We start from the raw sequence: 22,923 nt of genomic DNA on the forward strand, positions 1-22,923 counted from the left end.
GTGTTGTCTCTGTTCCCACCCCCTCCCATTGTCCATATTGTCTCTGTTCCCGCCCCCCTCGCTTTGCCCGTGTTGTCTCTCGTCCTGCCCCCTCCTGTTGTCCATGTTGTCTCTCTTCTCACCCCCTCCCTTTGTCCGTGTTGTCTCTGTTCCCGCCCCCTTTCGTTGACTCTGTTCCCGCTCCCTCCCATTGTCGGTGTTGTCTCTGTTCCCCTCCCTCCTGTGGTCTGTGTTGTCTCTGTTCCCGCCCCCCTCCCGTTGTCTGTGTAGTCTCTCTCATCATGTGACCCTCGGCCTCCCAGCCCCATGCCTGCGACCCCTGCCCTGGGGCAGTACCCTTGCCCGCTGCTCCTATTCATATAGCAACAGCAGCAGTAGTTTCTCCAGCGCTCCTCCAGCAGCCACCCGGGCATGGAGTCAGAAATGCACAGGCTCAACCAAAGCCCTGCACCACCCACCAACCCTGCAGGGTCTGTGGACACTCTCCCATACTGTTTTCTCTGCAGTTAAGCTGCTTGCTGCTGGATTTCTTCACCATAGGCTTCGGAGATCTAAAATCCCCTGCTAAATTTTCCTTACAGACCGGAGCTACCTCAAAGGGTCAGTTCTGCAAAAAAATGATTTTTATGTTTCTTTACCCTTGTTGTTATACAATCTCAGCTGAAAGTGTGTTGCTAAAAGCAAAATAACCCTTGCACTCACTGGCACAGGTGTCAATACTGTGACTATTTACTGTAGTGTAATGTGATGAACAGATTCTTTTAGTGGTGTATACTTCTTATCAGACTGTTCTTGCTTTTATGAAACAGTAATAGTTGCTTGCATACTTTGGGAGATAGAGTGCTTAATTATAGTAATTGACCTTAATCCATGGGAAAGGCACAATTTGACACTTGCATGGATACTTTTATAAAAGACTATACACTGGTGTGATGCTACAGTGGGTTGCTTCTCCAGGCACCCTTGAGCCATGTGTATCAGGCCTGCACCTCATGCGCACACCAATTTTCTTCTGTGTTCTCGGACAATCTGTGATCTTTACATGAACGGTCTTCCTCTTCCCCAGGTTGCATACTTCTTTGGCTGCTGGGCGGCTTCTCATTTTACTTAAGGTAGTACACACTTTGAAACAGTATACAAAGCTATGCTGCTTTCAAGTAAAGATTTTCTGCTGCAGGCCGAGATTATGCAAATTATGGCATTCTTTTTTTTAACAACACTTTTTATTGGTCAAGAAGGCAAAGGCTGCAGGCCCCTGTATACCCAGGGGATCTGCCACATAATAGCTAGCAACAGCTCTTGACAGTTTATCAGATAAAGGAACAATGGAGAGCTATTCATACATCAACAATCAAGAAAACCCCCTCCCTTCCCATCCCCCAACCCCCCCCCCACCCCCGGACCGCGCCACCGCCAGACACCACCAGAACCAACCCAGTACAATTAGAGCACAGCACCACGCTTGACCTTCAAATAGGCCCCAAATCTCCATCCGCAGGAAATTATGGCATTCTTGATTCAAGTTTATGTTAAATACGTATGTTTTTGAAGGGTCACGATTCACTAATAAGTGTACCATTTACCTATCTGTGGACACAGCAATTGCTGTAAAACAATACCCTTTTTCCCAACTATATTTTCTTTTGCCCTTATGGAAAAACAGGCTACTGCATTTTTTGACTATCCACTGGGTTTGTGACGTTACTAGAAGTTGCAGGGCAATTCGCACTTCTTTAGCCTTTATGTTCTACTGCACATTTGACTTTAGTTTGTGGTAGTATTATTCCATGCGGGTCAATTTTATAACTGGGATGCTATTTAGTCGCGCTTTCAGCTCCAACCCAGCACCACCTCTGCACCATCACCTCCGCACCACCACCTCAGCAGCAGCACTACAACCTCAGCACCAGCACCACCACCTTGGCACCAGCACCACCACCACCTCCGCACCAGCGCACACCAGTACAGCACCACCTCAGCACCAGCGCAGCACCACCTCAGCACCAGCGCAGCACCACCTCAGCACCAGTGCAGCACCACAAGAACAGCCCCACCTCAGCAGCAAATCAGCACTAATGCAGTAGCACAGCACCAACTCAGCATTACTCAGTACCACCTGAGCACCAGTGCAGTACCACCACCTCAGCATGGCTCAGCACCACAGCATCACTTAGTACCACCTAAGTATCATTCAGCTTCACCTAAGCATCAGCACACCACCACCTCAGCATCACCTCCGCATCAGCACACCCCCACCTCAGCACCACTCAGCACCACCTCAGTCTGCCCTCTGTATCTGGAATCTGTGAGTTCGCCCCTAAAATCTGTCCACTGCTCATGTGGTAATTCAGGCACTATTTCCCAACTTCCACCGTCCCGTTTATGTCGCCTCCCATCCACCCATACCATAACAAAAAGAAAACAATAACAAACAAGCATTACAACAGGAAGAAGCTGCCAGCATGACCAGGACAAAAAACATGACATTTTTTATGTTAATTATTTTTTAATAGGGTCGTTCAGTTGTATATATTGTCTTCTTGGTTATGTATGTATGTTTCAACATGCTGCACAGCAGCCACAATGCTCTACAACACAGCTTAAAGACATTGGCAAAGACAATTGCTCTGGCAAAACACTTATAAGGTCTCAAAGGCGAGATCTATTGGCTATGCCAATGCTTGTTCCTATGTTGCAACCCTTCAAATTCATTGTTATTTGTGTTGATGAAATGCTCATGTCGAATTGTTGATGCATCTGTAGAGGTAACGTAATTATAACAGCAACCCTCCGTGTACATTTTCCCCAAGATTAGATCAAAACCAAAGATTCCCTAAAACAAAGATATGTACCTTGTCCACTAAAACTACCAGACTTGGAGTCACTATTAGAACACATGCAAACCAGGTTCCCCACACAGACTGAAGAACTTAAAAGGTTTTGCCAAGAATGGCACGCACACACGAAGGCACACCCATTTCCCCGACCAAAGGAGGGAAAACTTTGACACTAATGCAATTGAACACATGAGAACACACATACAAACTAAATACACAAGTCAAAAGGAAAACAGAAGAGAGGCATTATTAGAACTATGGCCATCTTTTAGGAAGCCCAGATCAACAGCCCTACACTATAGATAGAAAGCAAGGCGTCAGCACCTCCCACCCGATATGCAGGTATGGAGGTGCTCTCACCCGCTCTCCCCGAATTAGGATACTCCAAACCGCTGCTTGAAGAAGTCGGCAGGCCCTCTACTGAACAATGAATGGTTAGGCCCAGGCATGAGAGACTAACAAACCAGAAGGCCCAGGCAATCCCAGCACAACCAAGTCCAGTGCGAGGGCTCCCAGAAGTTCAGCCCACCATCTGATGCGTCCGACACATAGAAGTTCACGGGCATAGAGAACACGCACTCCCACTGGTTCCGTAAAACACCCTCGAGTGACAGGGAGATTTGTGGATGTTCTAGACAGTGATACAGCTAGGGGGGTGAGGAAGGCGGCGTCAATTCCCCAGTATCCGATAACAAGGGTGGAGCTACAGGATTTGCTCAGGTAGCCGAGGAAAGAACTGAGAGCGAATCTGAGGGCAAAGCCCGACCAAAGATAACAACGCATAGCTCAGAGTGAAGGAGGCAACCTAGACGTGATGAGGAAGAAAGGCGCGACCTAAGGAGGGAGAGAGAAAGAGCTCGCACCCAGGAAGCACAGCAAGAAAACAGAGCAGCGTGCCTCCCACTTGAGGAGAGCGGGGGTAGGTCCAGGGCACTGATCAGGGAAGAATCAAAGGTAGAATTAGATGAGAGGATTCTGGCTGGGATCCGAGCCTCACCAAATTTTCAACGTAGGAATGGGGCTAACCGGGAAATAAAAGACCAATGTAGCCTGGTGCTGACCCAACCAAGACGTAGGAAAAACAAGATGGGACCTTCGACGAGGGGAGCAGCGACGAACACGTACGCTGTACCTCCCGAAGGCATGTGATAGACAGATTGACCCCAAGGGAGATAGTTGCCCGAAAGGAAGGTAACATCTTTGCGCAGTCATTTTGCCACCTGCTACCCCTTTGGACAGAGGGAAAAGATCAGCACAAAATACCTTGGCCAGAGGAGGGATCCTTCGAACCAGATGACATGGCCATAGTGAAAGACTGCTTCCGGCATGAAGGAGGAGACCCCAAGTGGAACGTCCCCTACATGCAGGAATACCTCAAAAGATGGGAACGCCATGTTAGGAAGAAACCAGTGGAACTACTCAAAGTAAGAATCTACACGCTACTGCAAATATTCAGGTAATTTGGGAGGCAAGGTACTTCTATTATGGTAGGGAAAAATCGTAGTTCCAGGCAGCAAGAGAATAATCTTTTGAAAGATATTGAAATAACTGGAACTTCAAAAGGCCTCTTTAGCATCTTCTAGTAAAATTCCCTGTCTTACTAAAGAGTTAGAACATCTCCAACAAGAATATAAGGGACTCTTGGATAACATTTATTAAATAGATGGAGGGTTAGTAAACTACAGAATTTTTCATATGGTGAGAAGAGTGGTAGGCTTCTAGCTTGGAAAGCTAAAATTGATAAAACCCGAAACCAAATAAGTAGCTTAAAGGAGAGCGTAACAGGGCATATAGTTGATACCAATACAAAAATAGAGGCTGAAGTTTGTAGTTATATGGCCTAGTTATATAAAGACGATATTATGCCGGGGTGGAAAATATACAGCAAGTTTTGGATAATGTGGAACTTCCCTCTCTGGATGCACATGAAAGAGATTCTCTTGCTTCTGAGATAAGCGAAGAGGAGATTTGGATACAAATTAGACGGATGGCAAGAGGGAAGGCCGCCGGGCCAGACGGCCTCCCAATAGAAATATACTCGTCTTTTGAAGATAGTATAGTATCTGTATTTAAAAAGCTCTTTAATACTATCTTGAGGGAGGGAGAGGATCCCCGACATCTTGGGCTGAGGTAACGATGGTCTTAATCTTAAAACCAAATAAGGACTCACTGCTTGCGGAGTCTTATAGGCCTATATCCCTGTTGAACACGGATTATAAAGTGTTCACGGGGATATTAGCAGCCAGGGTCACAAAGACAATCAAGAGTGTAGTTCATAGTGATCAGATTGGCTTTGTTCCTGGAAGGCAACGCAATGAACTAACTTATACAATGCTCAGCGTAATTGATCTAGCTGAAACTTTTTAATCTTCCTGTGACAGCAGTGACAGTTGACGCCGCTAAGGCGTTTGACCAGGTTGATTGGCCCTATCTTTGGGTGACTCTAATAACCTTTGGATTCCCTAAGAATTTAATAAAAGTAGTTCAGTTATTATATAGTGCACCTAGAGCTAGAGTGTTAGTTAATAATGAGCTAAGGGATTGGTTTAACATTAAGCGAGGAACTAGACAGGGATGCCTGTTGTCCCCCTCCTATTTAATATCTATATTGAACCTTTTTCTGCTCTAATCAGACAGGATATTTCTATTCTTCCCTTCAGATACAAAGATTTCGAGGTTAAATTAGCTTTATATGCGGATGACCTTATTTTGTATATCCTTAATCCTAAGGAGGCTATCCCCAGTTTGTTGACTAAGGCAGAAGTATTTGGGAGGGTGTTGGGCTATAGTGTAAATAGAGGCAAAACTGAAATCATGGAGTGGAATCAACCCTCTGAGACCTCTGGGATAAAAAATCAAATGAGATATTTGGGTATCATAATCACCCAGAAGTTACAGGATGTCCCTATGGTTAATTGGAGGCGGATTAGTCAGGAGGTAGGGAAATTATTGATCAGATGGGCAAATCTCCCTCTTAATCTAAATGGCAGGGTCAACCTGATCAAAATGATCGTACTTCCAAAACTTACCTTTCTTTTTAATACTATACCCCTGCCATTTGATAAAGACAAAGTAGAAAAATTACAGGGTAAGATTGGCAGTTTTATTTGGGCCTCAAAGGGTTCTCGTATATCCTAGAAAAGTTAAGAAGAAAGCTGGAGAAGGGGGGATTGGCTCTTCCGGATTTGTGGCTATATTTGCATGTTTTCCATTTTAAGAACTTTCGGATGTTATTAAATAGACCAGATGGTTCTGCGTTAGGTATCTTATATGGGGCAATGCTTAGCGATCTAGGGGATGAACAAGGGCATTCCTTTTTAGGTCTCGCTGAGCCCCAGCGCTTGCGCTGGCTCGGAGAGACATTTTATAGTTGGGATTTTCAAAGTGCTGCTGTGGCCTAAAGCTTCAGTGCACGTGAACGTGCACGCGCGCAGCGCCATGTGTCTTTCCTCCGCAGCACTTTCACTTTCGCGGCGATCGCAATCGCGATCACTTTCACTTTGGGCTGCCTCCTGCTCCAGACTTATTTCACTGCACGGCTATCACGCTCCACAGACCACCCTGCCCTGTGTGGGCATGGCTCCTACGTACAGACTCACTCTCATCATATGCTGCCCGGCAGTCAGGCATTTACCAGCTCCTTAAGGGTCACGCTCTATAGGCCGCCTATGTTCTGCTCTGTGCTCCTCTAGGCACTGGCAGTCCTTCACAGACCGCCCTGCTCTGCCCTCTGCACCGATGTGCACTACAGCAGCCTCAGCACGCCCCTCCCGGTTCACGACGCCGCCCGTGTCAGGCCTCCTCCCTCCCTGCAGACATATGGGGCCTCCTCCGCCGGCCCGTCCAGCCCCTTTGTCTCCGGGCCGCGCTGCGATTCCCTGCCATTGTCTCCGACCATTTCAGATGTTAACAAGGGCTGCGTTTGTTCCAAACACACTGGAGTGGAACGCTTACAAATTAGCTCAAGTGCCCAGGAATTGCGACATGAGGAGAGTTGGCAAATTTTCACTAAAATGTTTTAACTTCATCTAAGGTTGGCCCTTGTAACAGGAACGCCCTTGCCTCAGCACCACAGTTTGTGCAGGCTCCCGGGCTCAGATTTTGATCATAAAGAATGAAAAACATAGAGGCCAATCTTCTTGTTAAATATGCTACCAGTCTAATTACTGGAATGTTTACTCGTATACCGAAGTAATTATACCAAATGTTGGGTGTTGTGGAAGCGCTTGTGCTTATTAGTGGCCAAAAGCCACTGCGACAACTGAAAACATTTTATGAACATACATGGAAGACTCCTTTAAACTGTTATTTCATCTTGTGAACACAAGCTTTCACGTGAGAGGGTTCATTTAAAATGTGCATACGCCTCGTGTATACAGATGCTCACAATTGATTTGGGCGGTCTGCTGTGCTGTGGATGCGACTCAAATTACGAAGTTTAATCTGAAAAGAAAAGAGCCCGTGCTTTCTCGAGGGCATGTACCGGTCTGATTAATCAACGGAGAAATCAGGCAAATTAGCACTGCATTTTAGCAGGCTGCGGTGAGGAACTTAACATGCAATAAGTCATGAATGACATCCCGACTAAGTGACACCAACCGAGGCTACCGCACTGCCCCATAGGAATGACCTTGTGGTATATTCATCACAACTAAGCAAAGTTTGCTGCAAATACCAAGTCACGTGACACATCCTAAATCTAAATGACTGTGGTAGAAACTGGCCTCTGAGTTTTAGCAAAGAACTAATTTTTTCCACGTGCCAGTGGTTGTGAAGTAAATGTCTGGGAGGCAGAGGCCGTTCACACCTTATCCTGCCTGCCCCTTTGTTTCCCGGCCTTTAGAGATGCTGCCGAGAGCGTGCCGGCAAACAACCCCTGTAAACCCGGACACCAAAGGGCAGCTGCCCCTCCCTCCCCCCCTCTTTAATCCCATGCAAATCCGACCGCAGGTAGAGATTCACTTTTATTTTATTCAGTAACGCTTTGGGGCTTAAGGGGGGACGATGGAAACACTAGCCCCAATGAAAACAACATTATTTTTAAGGAGCAATAACCAGATCTCCCTGGAGATGCGAAGAAAGAGACCGGATGTATTGAAGAAACTTTGATCTGGTGCAAATAGCAAAACAGGACAAGTCAGTTTTTCGCTAGGTTTAATGATAGCACACTTGAAAATTATTACTAGAAAGGTAACGCCCGACCATTTGAAAGGCACATTCTTACACGCATGAACGAAATGGAGCGGGAGCCATTGCTTACACTTATGTTATATTAATGGATGAATGTGTCCTTGTGTAATGTAACTGGTGCTCATAGAAAGCACTTCAATACCTTCGGGTCGAGTTCGCCCTATATAAATCTGCAGCAAAAAAAAAGGATTATAAATCAATGTGCAATTACAATTCAAAAGTTACAAAACCATTTGTAGTTCATAAAGGGTCATTTTATTTCTCATCATCGATGATACTTAGAAAGGGACAAAATATGTTGCCTCGAGCTTAGTCTCGGCTTTCACGTTTGAAAAGCTGTATACACCTGGTCAGTTTATTATTATTTAAACCAAGCGAAATAGCTTCAGAGTGATTTTTTTTTCCTTATTTTTCTTATTTATTTATTTTGGCATGGTTGAGCAAATACAATTTCTGCGTTTCCTATTTTACAAGGGAAAAGAATGGAGCAAATAAATTTGCACGCTTCTGCCCCAGTGCAAAGTTATCGACAAACAACACTGAAAAAAAACAGCGCAATTTGCACTATTTTTGCTACTTATGTAATTGAAAGAAAGTGCATAAATATTTTGGTTGAAATGAAGACTCGCATTTCTCATTCGAAAAGTGGAATACGTTTTCTACGTCGTTATTTACATCTTCCCTCCAAAATTATCCATTACCTCTGCTTTTGACCAGGCTGGGTAAATACCATGTTCTATATTATCTATTCCACACGCAGTCTGAATGAATGGCGTCAATTAAATGCTCCTATTTTTTGGTGCCAGTTGAAAGTTTTGGGTGAAAGCCTCTTGGTTTTATCGGACTCCAAGACACCATTTCTCTGTGAGCGGGGGTAAATGTGAATTTAGGGTAGCTGCATTGTTTATCTATTTCTTATTTACACACGACAAAATGTTGACATTAGTTTGATATCTGTGTTGGCCTTGTTTGTACAAAATTCTGTCTTCTCTGTTCCATGATACTCACGCACCAAACGGGCAATGAAATGAATTTGCTCCGTTTTAAGTACAAATTAATTCGGGGCTTATTCACAAGCCGCTTGTGCCGTCGGTGCGCCACTTTTAATATGGGGAAAAAGTACGTAGCGGCAGCGCAATGGGCTTGTAAATAAGCCCCGAATTGTTTCGGTTTGTTCGCTCCTGTGCGAGTGAGGTACATACATACACCCTGTTCCCATCCAATCAGATTGCACGTATGCGGTAATTTATGGATTTTGGGATGTGCTACTCAACATACAAGATGCGTGAAAGTGGAATTTGTGCATTTAACCAAAAGCAAAATGGTGCACAAGCCCGCACATTTTCAAAAGCTCAGTGAAGCATCCTAAAAAGTACTGAGAGTTATTTATTTGGGAAAGAGTCCTAGGACAAAATTCACCACTCGATTGTCACCTTGAAGTGGACTGGTGGTTTAAGTTCCAATAGTATATTTTTTTTAAGGTTTGTTAAATAGCCAAATGCCCCACTAACTGACTCTGCTAAAAAAAAAAAACATACAGTGACACCGTGTCCATGTCGGTGTCTACAAATTAAGTGCTGTAGCTGAGCACCGGCACAAATGAAACACTTCACAACGCATTTTTAAATAACAGCAAACAGTGCTAAACGATGTAGTGTGGGGTTCAAAATATTAGAGTACGTTGTAGTAGCACACGCCGCCCCCCTTCAAGGCATTTTGGTTTGTATGGCAGTGTAGCACAATTAACTCACACAGGGCCAGGTCTCAGTTGCCATGGCACAAACTTTAAAACTCCTGATTTAGCATGATGGTACATTGCATTCTGGGAGCATGTGGAGGACCTGCGTGGAATATGGTCTGGGTCTTGAACCCAATGGCGGGGATAATATCCCTGAGGTTAAGATTCAGACATAGCTACACATGAGATGCCTGCCTGCCTGTCTTAAGATGGCTCCGCTTCATCAGCTTAAGCTATTGGCATTGTAAATGACAATGCCTTTTATTGATGCTTTAAAACAAACATTTAGATAAAAGGCATCGTCATTTACAATGCCAATAGCTGAAACTCTCGCAAATGCGAGACCTATTGCATTGCAAATGCTTGTTAAGTTTGGGGACCCAACATTTTTCAAAAAAGTTAGATTGAAGATCCTATTGCAGGCACTGAAGAATTGGATCTATATCCGGAAAAAACTTGGAATATCTTATTATTCGGATTATGCTCCAATTTGGGGTTCCCCTGGCATTCCTGCTTGCTTGGATGATATGCTTAGTTTACCATTGAAACAGGCAGGTATCTCACGATGGGGAGATCTGAGAATAGGTACGGATTTGGTCGCTTGGGAAACTTTGACATTATGCACACGGGGACAACTAACCAGATTCAAATTTTGTCAACTCTCTGCCTGGTGGGATAGGCAAAATTTGGTGGAACAGATCGACGACTCTTGGCTAATACAAGCGATGAAACCTGGCCTTATTAAAAAAGAAATTGCTTTGTGGTATTGAATCCTTATTGAAGTGGAAGATGATATAGATCAGGATATACAAAAGATCTGGAGTGATGATATTACGAATATTAACTTGAGTAAGGTTTGGATGGTTTCATTTGCACTGCTTCGAGAGTTAGTCGAACCTGCTTTTTTAAAACAGAACCATCTTTTCACTCTACATCTAGTATATTGGTCTCCAGTAAAACTAACAAAAGTTACCGGAACTCAGTATGTTTGTTCAAGGTGCCAAGATCCCCTAGGAGATGATTACCATATGTTTTTAACTTGCCCAGAGATTTCTAAATATTGGTTGGATTTAAGCGAATTTTTGCCGGACGTAGCTAGAATTCAGATAGAAGTAACCCCCTTAACCATATTTTTTGGAATACGCCAAGAGAATATTGTGTCTTAAAACAACAGAGTCACAAGATTAATATTTTATGTTATTTTATTGGGAAGCCAAGAGATCTGTAGAGCTTTGAAATCAGATATTCCACCTCTCTCTCTGAGTGTAAAAACAATATCATACATATTAGCCAACAGGATATGGCATGCGATCCAGGAAGTCGGAAGAAAGTTTGGACTATGTTGGTTGATTGGTGTCAGAGGAATGGGGTCCAATGATTAAGCCAATAAATAGCTGTTGGTCCTGGTCCCCATCTCCTCTATCACATGTTTGAGAAGGGTTGGAGTGGAAGCAGCTATATTTCTTGTGTGGAACGACTCTATTCCCGTCCGGCTCTCGCCAAGGGAAAAGGAGTATTGCCAACAAGTTAATGGGCAGAATGAGGACCAAAAAAAATAAATAATAATAATCTACCCCCTACTATCAAAGGCCACGTCAGGGACTATCAATGTGCCACGGACTCAAATGGATGAAGAAGGGCAAAGCACAAAGTTACTGCCATTGCTGGGTGGGGAAATGGATCTAATGTTTTCAGAAGAACACTGCGGGAATAAACATAGTGATAGGCAATATCAAAAGTCTGCTAAGTAGTCTTATCGGAGAGCAGACTAACATAGTGTTCACCCCAGCTCGCATCCCAGTAATTACGCTGACAAACACCGAGCATGACGGGCTGCATTCAATTCATACAGGCACCGAATATGGACTGCCCAGAGGGAGATGTTCCCTGACGTAAGAGGGTTAATGACGGAGACTATGAAGACAAGGAAATCTCTAAATGATTTTCTGGATAGGATGAGGGAACGATGGGGACAAGAGACAGGACAGCCGAGGACTGATACGGGCCCAAAAGTCGCATTCTTTTACAATATTCACAAAAAAGGGTTGGCCACCAAGATACAAAGCGGGTTGGACAGCATGGTTGGGTTAGACACCAAAACATGGCTGAAGATACATTCCCATATATTGTATTACCACAAAAAGAAGCAAGACAAGGATAGAGAAAAACAGGAGCAAGCCCAGAGAGATACTGGTAATTTGGTCTGACACAAATTTAAAAAAGGCCACCCTCGAGGGGGCCACGTTAGCCGCAAGAATGTACATGACATCAGTCTTAAAGGCAGCTCCACCGCAAAACCCCCGAGGGTTTCAACCTAGCTATAGTGGCAGAGGCCTGGGTGGTTAGCAGCAACCAGACCTTAGAGAATGTTACTGTTGCCAGTGAATCAGTCACCTGCAGATAGATGCCGGCTAAAAGATGGGCCAGGTCCAGCCAACACAAAATCCTCATCCACAAAACCAAGCACAGGGAAACTCGAATGCACCTTACATTCTGCCACAGGGAGGTCAGTCAGCCACCGCACCACCGCAACAGGGATCAGGTAGTTGGACAAACATGTGACAGCAGCAACCACAGACAGGGAACTCAGCACAATAGGGACCAGGCCACAGCCTCGACAGGGAGGGGTAACTGTCTGGGAAGGTAATGCCTTCACACAACCACAGAATCCAAATGTGTACTAAGATAATATCCCATAACAAATAGCACCCCTTGACCCTCTTCCTCAGAAAACTGCACCAAATAAAAAGAAGGCCCAATGATACAATGTCGGGTCTGCAAACTTTTACTTGCATCTGGGAATTCAGGGATGCTATATGTGTTCTGTCGACTGGGCATCCTCGCTAGAGTCCACCATCAAAGGTGCCTGCTGAAGCCCTGGTCCCACTCTGCTGCTGATCCCCCAGGGCTGGGTTAACTGACCGCACCCCAGGGGAAGGGCAGTCTGACAAGGGGGAGGCAGCCCCAAGGCAAGTATTTAAAAGCAGGTACCCAGGTCCCTGTGTCCAAAGTCAATGGGGACAGGTTCCGATCACTAAGTCGAAAGGTCCCCATTCTCAGACATCTACCCGGGACCCATGTTTCCTTTGTGACGTGAAGACCTAATGGCAGTTCCAAAAAAAACTAAAAGCCTCCGGCCAATGGAGGCCCATTTTCGGTCCTGAAACAAAGCTGTCTTCAAGTGACGGGAGCCAGGGTTCCTGTACGCCTGGGATAGTGAAGAACCCACAAGCGCCATAGAACACGTACAAGAACCAATTTGTTGTGAGGTGCCCACATGGCGGCAAGTCAGTCGGGAGGTTTGCCAAGTTAGCCAGATGTCCCAAAATTGCGAGGCAGTCCCAGTCCAGTCATCATCCCTCGGCAAAGTTCAGCGAGGGTTCTTGCCCTTGGCCCCGGACTATACATGTTCTTATGATCCCAGCAATGCTTTCTTTCCTTTTCCTTCAAGTTTTCCAAATCTCCAAAGTCTGCTGACCGTGCCATATCCCTCCAAAATAACGACAGTAGCATACCAGCTTTTTAGACGTCCCTAGCTACAAGGCAGGAGAAGCAGATTTAAAAGTGTTGAAAGTAGTAAGCCTTGACCCCGGAAACCACAAGACCACATGATCAGGGGTGCACATGGGCCACGAATCAATTTTTCTGACCCTCTCCGCCTCAAGATAAGTGAGACAGCAGATCATGCGAGATCTAGGGAAGCGCTCAAAGACCAACAAAAGAAGACCAACAAAAGAAGCCCAAAGTTAGCCCATAGAAGACTCTACAGAAAGGGGTAGTGGAAATTTCTGGCACCACCTACAAAGGTGTCTTTCCCAAAAAGTAGAACCTCTGTTTTATTTGAGTTCAACTTAGGTAATTTTCAGCCAACCATTCACTGACACATCTCAAGTTAGGCTTATCTCAGGGGCAATGTGTACACCGTTTGCACATGAACACACAGCAATACAGTGAAAACACTGCAAAATGACACCACACTAGTTTTGGAAAAATAGCCAATATTTATCTGTGCATAACAAGACCAAAACAACAGAAATCCAACATACAGAAATCACAATACGAGTTTTTTAAGAATCAGCTCAAAATAAAGCTCCTTGAAGTCGATAGCTCCATCCGGGGCTATTGCGGCATCGTGATCAACAAATCCAACAGTTCAGGCCAACAGCAAGGGGCGTGGGCCAGAAAATGTGTCGGGAAGACCCGTAAACAGTACCTTGGAAATGTAGGGCATTGTAGACCTTGCAATGAGATACGAAGATGCGGTGTTGCCGTTGTTGGCAGGATTTGGCTCCAGAGGTCAGTGAGGAAGTCATCGGGCCCTTGAAGTCACACGCATTGCAGATCGAACTCCGTGAGGCTGAAGTCAGGAGCGCTGGGATCGACGGGGCCAAAGCTGCGATGCGAAGTGGGGCGATGCGACGTGTGGTGCTCATTGGTCACGGTGCAGGCAGCAGCTCGCTGATGTCATCCAGCCTTGTCGGTGACACTAGCGCTGTAATGTGAAGCAGGGCGATGCAATGCACCGTGTCCATAGGTCACGGAGCAGGCAGCGGTGTGGCGTCGTTGCTGAAGCGCTGTCATCGGTAGACCAAAGGCTGCGATGTATCGTGCAGTGCCCACAGGTCTCAGTGCAAGCAGCAGCATCAGTTGACAATGCTGGAGTCGATGGCCCTGATGTCGGAAGATCAGGTCTGCAGTGTGGGACTGGCGATGCTTTGTATACCTCACGAGCGGCATCCACAGGCCACAGTGCAGGCGAGGCATCATTGATGATGTTGCGGCATCGTCAGTGATACCAAGGCTGCGATGTGAAGTGAGGTGATGCGACGTGCGGTGCCCACAGGTGAAGGTGCAAGCAGCGGCTCGATGATGTCATCAGGCGGCGGCGGTGAGACCACGGTTGCATTGTGAAGTGGGGCGATACTTCATGAGGGGCCGTCAGGTCCTATGCAGACAGTGGCGTCAGTGACAGCATTGGTGTTACTTTTTCTACTGTTGCAGTACAAACACACAGTTCCCAGTGCTGGTAAGCAGATGAAATTCAAGTCTTTGATGTTCCTAAGACTTCCAACAGGAGGCAAGCTCTACCTCAAGCCCTTAGAGAAACTTAAACAGCAGAATGAAGAAAGTTTAGTCCAGTCCTTTCAATGTCCAGACCGAAGAAGCACACAGCAAGCCAACACAGCAAAGGACGCAGCAAAGTGGTAGTCCTCCTGACAGCGTTTCAAACTCTTCTTCTTGGCAGAGACCTTAGTCCAGAGTATTTCACTATCCAGACATCTAAAAACACACTGCTACATGTCTTACCTTTCAAATACACTGCACCCTTCCCATGGGGCTGCCTTGGGTCTACCTTAGGAGTGACTTATATGTAATAAAAGGGAAGGTTTAAGATGGGCAAGTGGGTGCACTTGCCAGGTCGACATGACAGTTTAAAACTGCACGGACACAGACACTGCAGTGGCAGGTCTGAGACACATTTGAAAGGCTACTAGTGTGAGTAGAACAATCAGTGATGCAGGCTCTGGGCACACATAGTGCACTTTACAGGGGACTTATTAGTAAATCACATATGTCAATCATGGATAAACCAATCACCAATACAATTTACACACAGAGCATATGCACTTTAGCACTGATTAGCAGTGGCAAGGTGCCCACAGTCCTAAAACCAGCAAAAACAGGTCCGAAAAAATAGGAGAATGAAAACAAAAGGTTTGGGGATAAACCTGCAAAAATGAATGAAATGTATACACCTTGATAGTTACAGGTGGCTTGAAAAACCCTAAAACAACTTTGAAATGCAAATCACGGTCACCAACACCCTGAGCTCTGTACCCAGGTGTAACAACAGCAGGGACAGAGAAACTCTCATAACCATCCCAGATAAGATCTTCCAATGTCCAGGTTTCTTGCATCATCACTATATCAAATTTAGAATTGTACTCATTGCAATCCTGGTCCCACAACTTAGACTGACAGCCAGCAACATTCCAGCATACTAATTGAATCAAAGAGTCTATCCTGTTGGTGGTAACCAAAGACAAAGGCCTCAGAGAGTCACGGCAATTACATTCAGATACATTACAGTTAGATGGTAGTCACCTGATAGCTTCGAGTGGCCCAAAGGTCTAGAGGCTAAATTCGAGCGGCAATTGAGCATCGACAGCCATAATGTTTGGCAAAAGTCGCTGGGATGCTTGCTCCACCCTAGGTTGCAAGTGTTTGTAAAAGAACCCCAGAGGTACCAAATTAATACTCTTGGCCATATGGCTCTATTGGTTATTGCAAAATAGCAAACGATGAGCTGAGCTTGGATAATGACAATTTATAACACTACAATCCCCTTCCAGTTGCTTAGCCGAAGAGCCAATCCACCTGACAAACAGAATATCTTTATTTTCCATAACATGAAAATTGGTGGTTTGACTTAGCCAATAACAGACCTTATTTTTAAGTTGGACGGTAGATTCTCAAACAGAAGGGGACAAAGGTGGCGCATTTATCAAAACGGCAACATATGGGCAGCAATCAGGGGGAAGGTTTAAACGTGAATGATTCGCCACGTGCGAGCTTAGTAAACCTGCTCGTTCATGGTGATAAAGCGCATGTACCCAACTTCATCCTCGGAGAGTCCTCGGTGTCACAACCCAGAAGCAGACTTTAAACACATGTTATGGGCTTGCCACTTCCTTGTAGAATTTTGGACAGAGGTTATACAAGGCCTTACATGTCTTACTGAATGCTCCTCCTGGTATATACCCGAGGCCTACCCTCTAGGGCTCTTTCCTCTTCCGAAGAAGGCAAACGTACTGCGTCGTTTTACGACTCTCATCTTAATGCTGGCCAAGAGACTCATCACGGAGCGGTGGAAATCGCATAGGGCGCGATGCGAAGGGAAATGGCGGGAGGAGGTTATCAAATGGGCCACTGCTGAGAGAGAGGCGTTGCAACGCGAAGAGTACAGAGGGTTGAGCAAGAAACAAATATCGCTGAACTGGGCCCAAATACTGGAACAGTACAAGATGACACTCTTGCCGATGACTGATCGGCTACGGAGGGCGCAAACCGTGCCCTTTCCTTACTTCCTTTCTCTCCCCCCAAATCCCCCTGCCCCTCCCCCTCGGGCCCCGGTGTTCTTGCCCTGCCCAGCCCGGCAAAGGATTCGAACAGACACTTAGTTCATAGTAGCACACCTTTTTTGTCTTTTTTGTGTTGTTCTGTTTACTTTTTTGATCTTGACTCAGATTTATTACTTAGCTGCACGATATTGGATAGTTTAGTTATGATTGGTGTCATCATATTATTTCTCCATGTGTAACATATATTTGGTTTACTCCACCGTGTTCATATCTGCGACCTGTATATGTAAATGGATCACCTCTAGAAGCATTGTTTATAAATCCATTACTTGCTGTGTAACCATTGTCATCATTGGTTCTATATGATGTTACGTATTTAACATACACATGATGGAATGTAATGTGATTTTCAACAAAACAGAAAATGTAATAAAGTCTGTGTTAAAAAAAAAACCTGCTCGTTCATTTTCTGTATCAATACACTGTTCTTAGTTTCCATACGAACTGAGTCCCCCTGCTTGAGACTTTAAAGGGCCATAGGCCCATAGGATACATGCAGCAGGTATTACGTCGCTAGAACCAGAGGGCGGTGTCTGTGCCGGCCCTTCCTGGATAGCTGCGGCATGATCCGTCTCAACCAGCACTGTGCTTGTGGGCCCTGCCCCTTCATTGTGCATTCTATCAAAGTCTTGAACAGTAGACTCAATCATCCTCAACCTCTCCACCAAAGGAGCCAAGCTGGCCTCAATAATCACCTTGAATTGCTCAAGTCGCTGATCCAGGATGATTTCATTACTATCACTAAAGTTATTCCTCGATGCTTCATTACACACTATAGCTGGGGAATCTTTTCCAGGACACTTGACAGGGTGTTTATTCATGATACCAGCCCGTTTTGGCGGTCTTATCCGTTTGGCTGGTGGTCTTCCATCGCTCACTTGTGAGATTATTGAGTCATTTGAGCCCACTCTCATCGCAAACATTCCAGGCCCTCAGAATCAGCTGCTGGTCCACTGCCAGTAGCCAATGATTCCCCAGATGACTGACCGGCTTGGGGGGAGAATAACAGGAGCAACCGGACACAGACCTAAATCAAGGGAATGGCGCCGGCCTGCAAACCAACCCTACTGCTCTGGCCAGAAAGAGTTCATTGTAGTACTCACAATGGGTTTTGTCTTGATCCTTGACCCGGGGCATCTTTCTCTTTGCAATTACATCTTTGATTGATGAAAATAAAATAAAGACCCTTGAGTGACAGGATGTAGACAAGGCCCACCAGACTAGCAATCATAGGAAGCACATTAATAACACAGCCAGCCCGTAAATGTTTACACTTGCAGTTACCACCCAGTCAGGGCCCGGGCATAGGTAAAATATAAATATCATGAGATAAAGGTTGCTGCTTACCTAAGGGGATTTTTGGAACTTTGATTCAAAAGAAATGGCCCAGCCCAGGTGCGTCCCGCACTGCGGAAGAGTATGCGCTCCACCGGCGCTTTACCTTGCCCCGCCTCAGGGGCTTAGCAAAGAATTATGGGCTTTGTGGCCCTCAGCAGCCCCAACAAAAGTCTGCAGCAGTAAGATTTCCTGTGCCCCGGGTGTCCCAGTGGGAGTTTATGCGCTTCAGCTCCCCCCCACTCAGGGCCTTAGCAAAGAATTATGGGAATTATGTTGTAGTCCTCAGCATCCCTAACAACAAAGTCTGCAGCAGCCAGGTTTTAAGAATATGATATTAAGAGTTATTCCCATTGATATACTAACTTGACTTACCAGGTGTAAGACTGGATGTGTTTGGCAGCCCACAAGATTTACTGATCGAACCTCTGGCATACGACTGCGCAGGTGGCGTGAGGTAAAAAGGCTGTGGTGTTCTGCAGCTGAAAAAGAAACACAATCACTTTTATTACAGATATAAACATGCTTTGATGGACAGATCATACGTCATGTTCGGTCATTGAATTAAAACAAGGAAATACCTCAGCACAAGAAGAGGAGCAGCTACCATTGGGCACATGCAGTCATGTGCCGACTCGTGTGATAGGCCACTGGCAATGGGGAGGAAATCTTGGCAGGAACTAGATTTTTCCAAGAGGATCAAACTCTTGCGAGACTTTGTGGCAGCCACTTTGCACCAATAGCTATAATACTAAAGCATGAATGTTTGGACACGGCTTAGCAATCAACAGTTTAGCAAGATGCTGCTGTTGTTGTAAATCTTTATTCGATTATTAAAAAATAATCATAAAAGAGTAAAACATACATATGACAATAAATATCAATGTGACAAAAGCACATGAAGAATACATAGCTACATGAGATTGAAGTACAAAATCATTAAGAACATTAAAAATCAGATTCAAGAATACCCATTTATAATCTAGATGTGCTAAAAATGTGCCGTATTCCGCCAATAGGAAGGCACCTACAGAAGAACAAACTGCCGGCTCAGACAGCATACGAAGGTAGAGAAAGGCCGGTCTGTGTTGGCGGAAACCACAGGTCCTTAGAATGGACAGCAAGTGCCTGCGCCAAAGTGGTTCATAGAATGTGCAGAGTAAAGTGCTCCAGCGTTTGAAGGGAAAAACCATCACATGGGCAGAACTGTAGAAGATTTGGGTCAAACTGGCCAGCTGGGAAACAGAGGGGAGATCTAATTGAGCCTTTTTGGTATTTAGTTAGAAGGGACCTTTGCCTTGGATTCCTCACAGGTGAAAGATAAGGCTCAGGCCCTTCACTGGTTAGAATTACCAAATAATCTCTCAATGTTGATTTCCCGAGGGCCACCCTCTCGCTGTCCTCTAAGGTGCGCTTGGTGAATAATTCCCTGACCTTCGCGGCGGCTCACCCTTGGTCCGTGCTTCTGGGCAGGTAAACAGCCCAGGTGTGTCCAGTGATTCGGCAGTGCGCCGTATATAGTCCAGCCACGGCATCTTATGACCCTACTCACAGTTCAAACAATCCAGGATCACACTGCGGTTAAAAGTAGTATGCTGATTGCTTCAACCCGCCATCCATAAAAGCAAAGAGGCAGATCTGATTGTATCTTCCACATATGCTAGGTTCGGTTCTTCATAAATAAAAAATAAATAGGGTTACCTGAGCCCAATCCTAAAGACCTACTGTAAAAACTATTCTCCTCTTGCTGTAATTTTGTACAGTCACAGTACCCCCATATGGCTGCACCATAAGTCAAAACGGGAAGGCACTTCAGTTTGTAAACTTACATCAGGGTCACAGCCAACACTAACAGCAAACCCAAACAGTGCCCGGCAAGATTGGTTAAATCGCATACAGCGATTTGAGAGGCAAGGTGACCAGCAATTCTGCGAATCAAACATAATACCCAGATAGGGGAACTCGCAAACCCTCCCAATTAATTTACCCTTTATGGAAATTGGCCTAGTTTTGCAGGTCTGCCTCCCACACACTATATAATGTGTCTGAGCGATGTTGGTATCTATAGCTAAGCCATCTAAAAACCATTTTCACTAAAAGATATATTTTTGAATTGTGAGTTCAGAGAACCCAAACTCCAAATTTCTATCAGTTCCCAAAGGGAATCTGCACTTGAAATGTTAATCCCATGTTAACCTATGGAAGAGATAGGCCTTGCAACAGTGATAAACGAAATTCACAGTATTTCACTATCAGGACATCTAAAAACACATGTCCTACCTTTTAGATGCAGTGCACCCTGCCCATGGGGCTGCCTTGGGCCTACCTTAGGGGTGACTTATATGTAGTCAAAGAGAAAGTTTAGGCCAGGCAAGTGGGTGCAATTGCCAGGTCGACATGGCAGTTTAAAACTGAATGAAGCAGACGCTGCAGCAGCAGGTCTGAAGTACATTTGATGTACCCGCTTTCTTTTGGACAAAGGTCAATAGTCACTTACATTAGTAGAACCAGAGTTAGTAAGTAAACCAGTAGATGATGAATAAGCTGGTTTTTCAGGCACATTAGATGATGGACAACAAGTAGCAGGGGGATCCTTATTCCCCGCACGTATATGGTACCCAGGCTGACCCAATAAAGGACAGCTTGGGCCCTCACCAAGGTCTAAAGATAGACATCTCTATGCAAGATTAATTTATTTGGTAATCACTCCAACAGCACGAGCGAGGAAGGAATCAAGCGTGATACCCCCTGTTGGCTTGGTTCTGGCATTGTTTCTATCCCCAGGTAGGGTATGTTTGCCCATGTTTCACTTAGTTAGGTCGGCCCGACATGTTTATCCCCATAGGGTACACTTTAGGATTACAGTGCGCAAAACACCAGGCTACTAAACAAACACTGTGTGTTAGTATTGAGTCCAGGGACCAAGAGGGATGTCCGAGCCCGGCCTCTTCCAGTCAATGATGGGCAAAGACAGACCGCGGGACTCAAAAAGCGCATTTAAGTTCTGGATCTGTGGGGCCCCTCCTCCTTGATGCAGGCTCCTCAAGGCTGCTGGGAGATGTAGCCCCACATCAGCAGCAGGACACAATAAGTGGCAAGATTCAAGTTTCGCTATATATCCTGCTGACGCTGTATTCTTTTCTGGAATTGGAATAGCGTTTCTGCAGTGACTTTGAATATAAAGCAGCTGGTGTAAAGAATTGACAACCATGAAACGTTCCAGGTATTGAGAGATTTGGTGAGAGTTTAAATATTGAGACTTCTAGAAATGTTTGAGAAACCAGTGTGTGCTAAAAGCAGTTGAACTCTAGATCTCAACAGCCACATGAAAAGATATTTGAGCCAGTGAGCATGGAGACTTGAAAAGTTACAAATCACAATAATGCTCAGGCAAGTACGGCACAAGAAGCGTGAAGAGACAAGAGGCTACAGCCCATGAGAAATGCCAGACCAGTGAACTGCAGGAATTAGAGAGATCAACTTTGTGAAAATAAAACTTTAAGGGATTCAAGTGCAGTGCAATGAAATGGAGCTGGAAAAAGTGCTGAGGAGAGCAGCTGAAAACACACAGCAGGACCCTCCTTCAGGGTACTATCTGGGAGGAGCTGTCAGGTCCAGGAGCTTGAAAAAGTGCTGACCAGAACAGCTTAAAACATTCTCCGGGACCCCTATCTGGGTACTCTCAGGCAGGATCTGTGAGGTAAATGAGCTAGACGAAGTGCTGACCAGACCAGCTGAACACACCCAGCAGGACCCTCCACCTAGGGACTCTCAGCAGATGTCGGGTACAGGAGCTGTTTAATTTCCTTGTAACCGCACGTACAGCGCCTTCTGGAGGTGCCTGGCTCCGCAACATGGGCTCACAAAAATATACCGTAGTGGAGAGGATATCAAAAGGTAAATTACAAAAGTGCACAGAACACACACCTTCAAAAATATTAGTTTTTTAAAGACGAGAACCCTCACTCACCATGATGGTGACATGCTTCATCATTGGGTCCCCTCTTGCACACAGTGTCCGCAAGGTACACTGTGTGGGCTTCTACTCTCCCTTAGGAGAGGAGCTGAGGTGTTTTAACACTCCAATGTGAGTATGTGAATGGGGGGCAGAGTGCAAATAATATCAAATGTGATTTAAAACCATCTCTCTAAGGAGAAAAATTATTTATTGGCTCTCCCTTAGGGATGGATCTTAAAATAAGGAGTGTGACGATAGGGATAAAATGTTTCCTATCTGACTAGGTCAGGTCAACATGTTTCTGCCAAACTGAGGTGAATTCATGGCATTCATCAGGACCATTGTCTTGTCACTCTGCTTAAAAATGATAATAATAAAAAACCATACTTATAATTCGTAGGTGTTGAGAGACCAACATCAATTTGGTCTTCTTACATAAAGCAGATCAATACCTGCCAATACCTTTTATTGGTCCTTATGTTAAGCGGGTATCAAGTTACACCGCCAACTTCTCCGCAACATGGGCGCCATCTATGACCGGTGTTCTTTACCGGTAGAGGATCTGTTTATTTTATAGATTTACTATTTATTTATACCTTTTTACATTTTACACTAGTAGAAGGCTGAGCGCGTAGGAGGAATCTTTAAAGACCAGACCAGCGAAATCTAATTAGGGCCGGTACGGGGACACGCCTCCCTCCCACATGGGAGAGTATTTAGCAG

The 22,923-nt window shown here is 45.2% G+C and overlaps 1 pseudogene across 1 annotated transcript in view; it reads right to left on the minus strand.

Annotated features, from left to right (window-relative positions):
• LOC146835341 (uncharacterized) overlaps window positions 1-22,923 on the minus strand; it is a 66,527-nt pseudogene that overhangs the window by 16,805 nt on the left and 26,799 nt on the right. Inside the window, exon 2 of the transcript XR_014960722.1 lies at window positions 18,618-18,724. The product of XR_014960722.1 is annotated as an uncharacterized LOC146835341 (transcript). The remainder of the gene's footprint in view (window positions 1-18,617; window positions 18,725-22,923) is intronic.

The sequence above is a fragment of the Triturus cristatus genome, chromosome 4_2, assembly GCF_964204655.1.
Source record: "Triturus cristatus chromosome 4_2, aTriCri1.1, whole genome shotgun sequence".
Taxonomy (NCBI): Eukaryota; Metazoa; Chordata; class Amphibia; order Caudata; family Salamandridae; genus Triturus; species Triturus cristatus.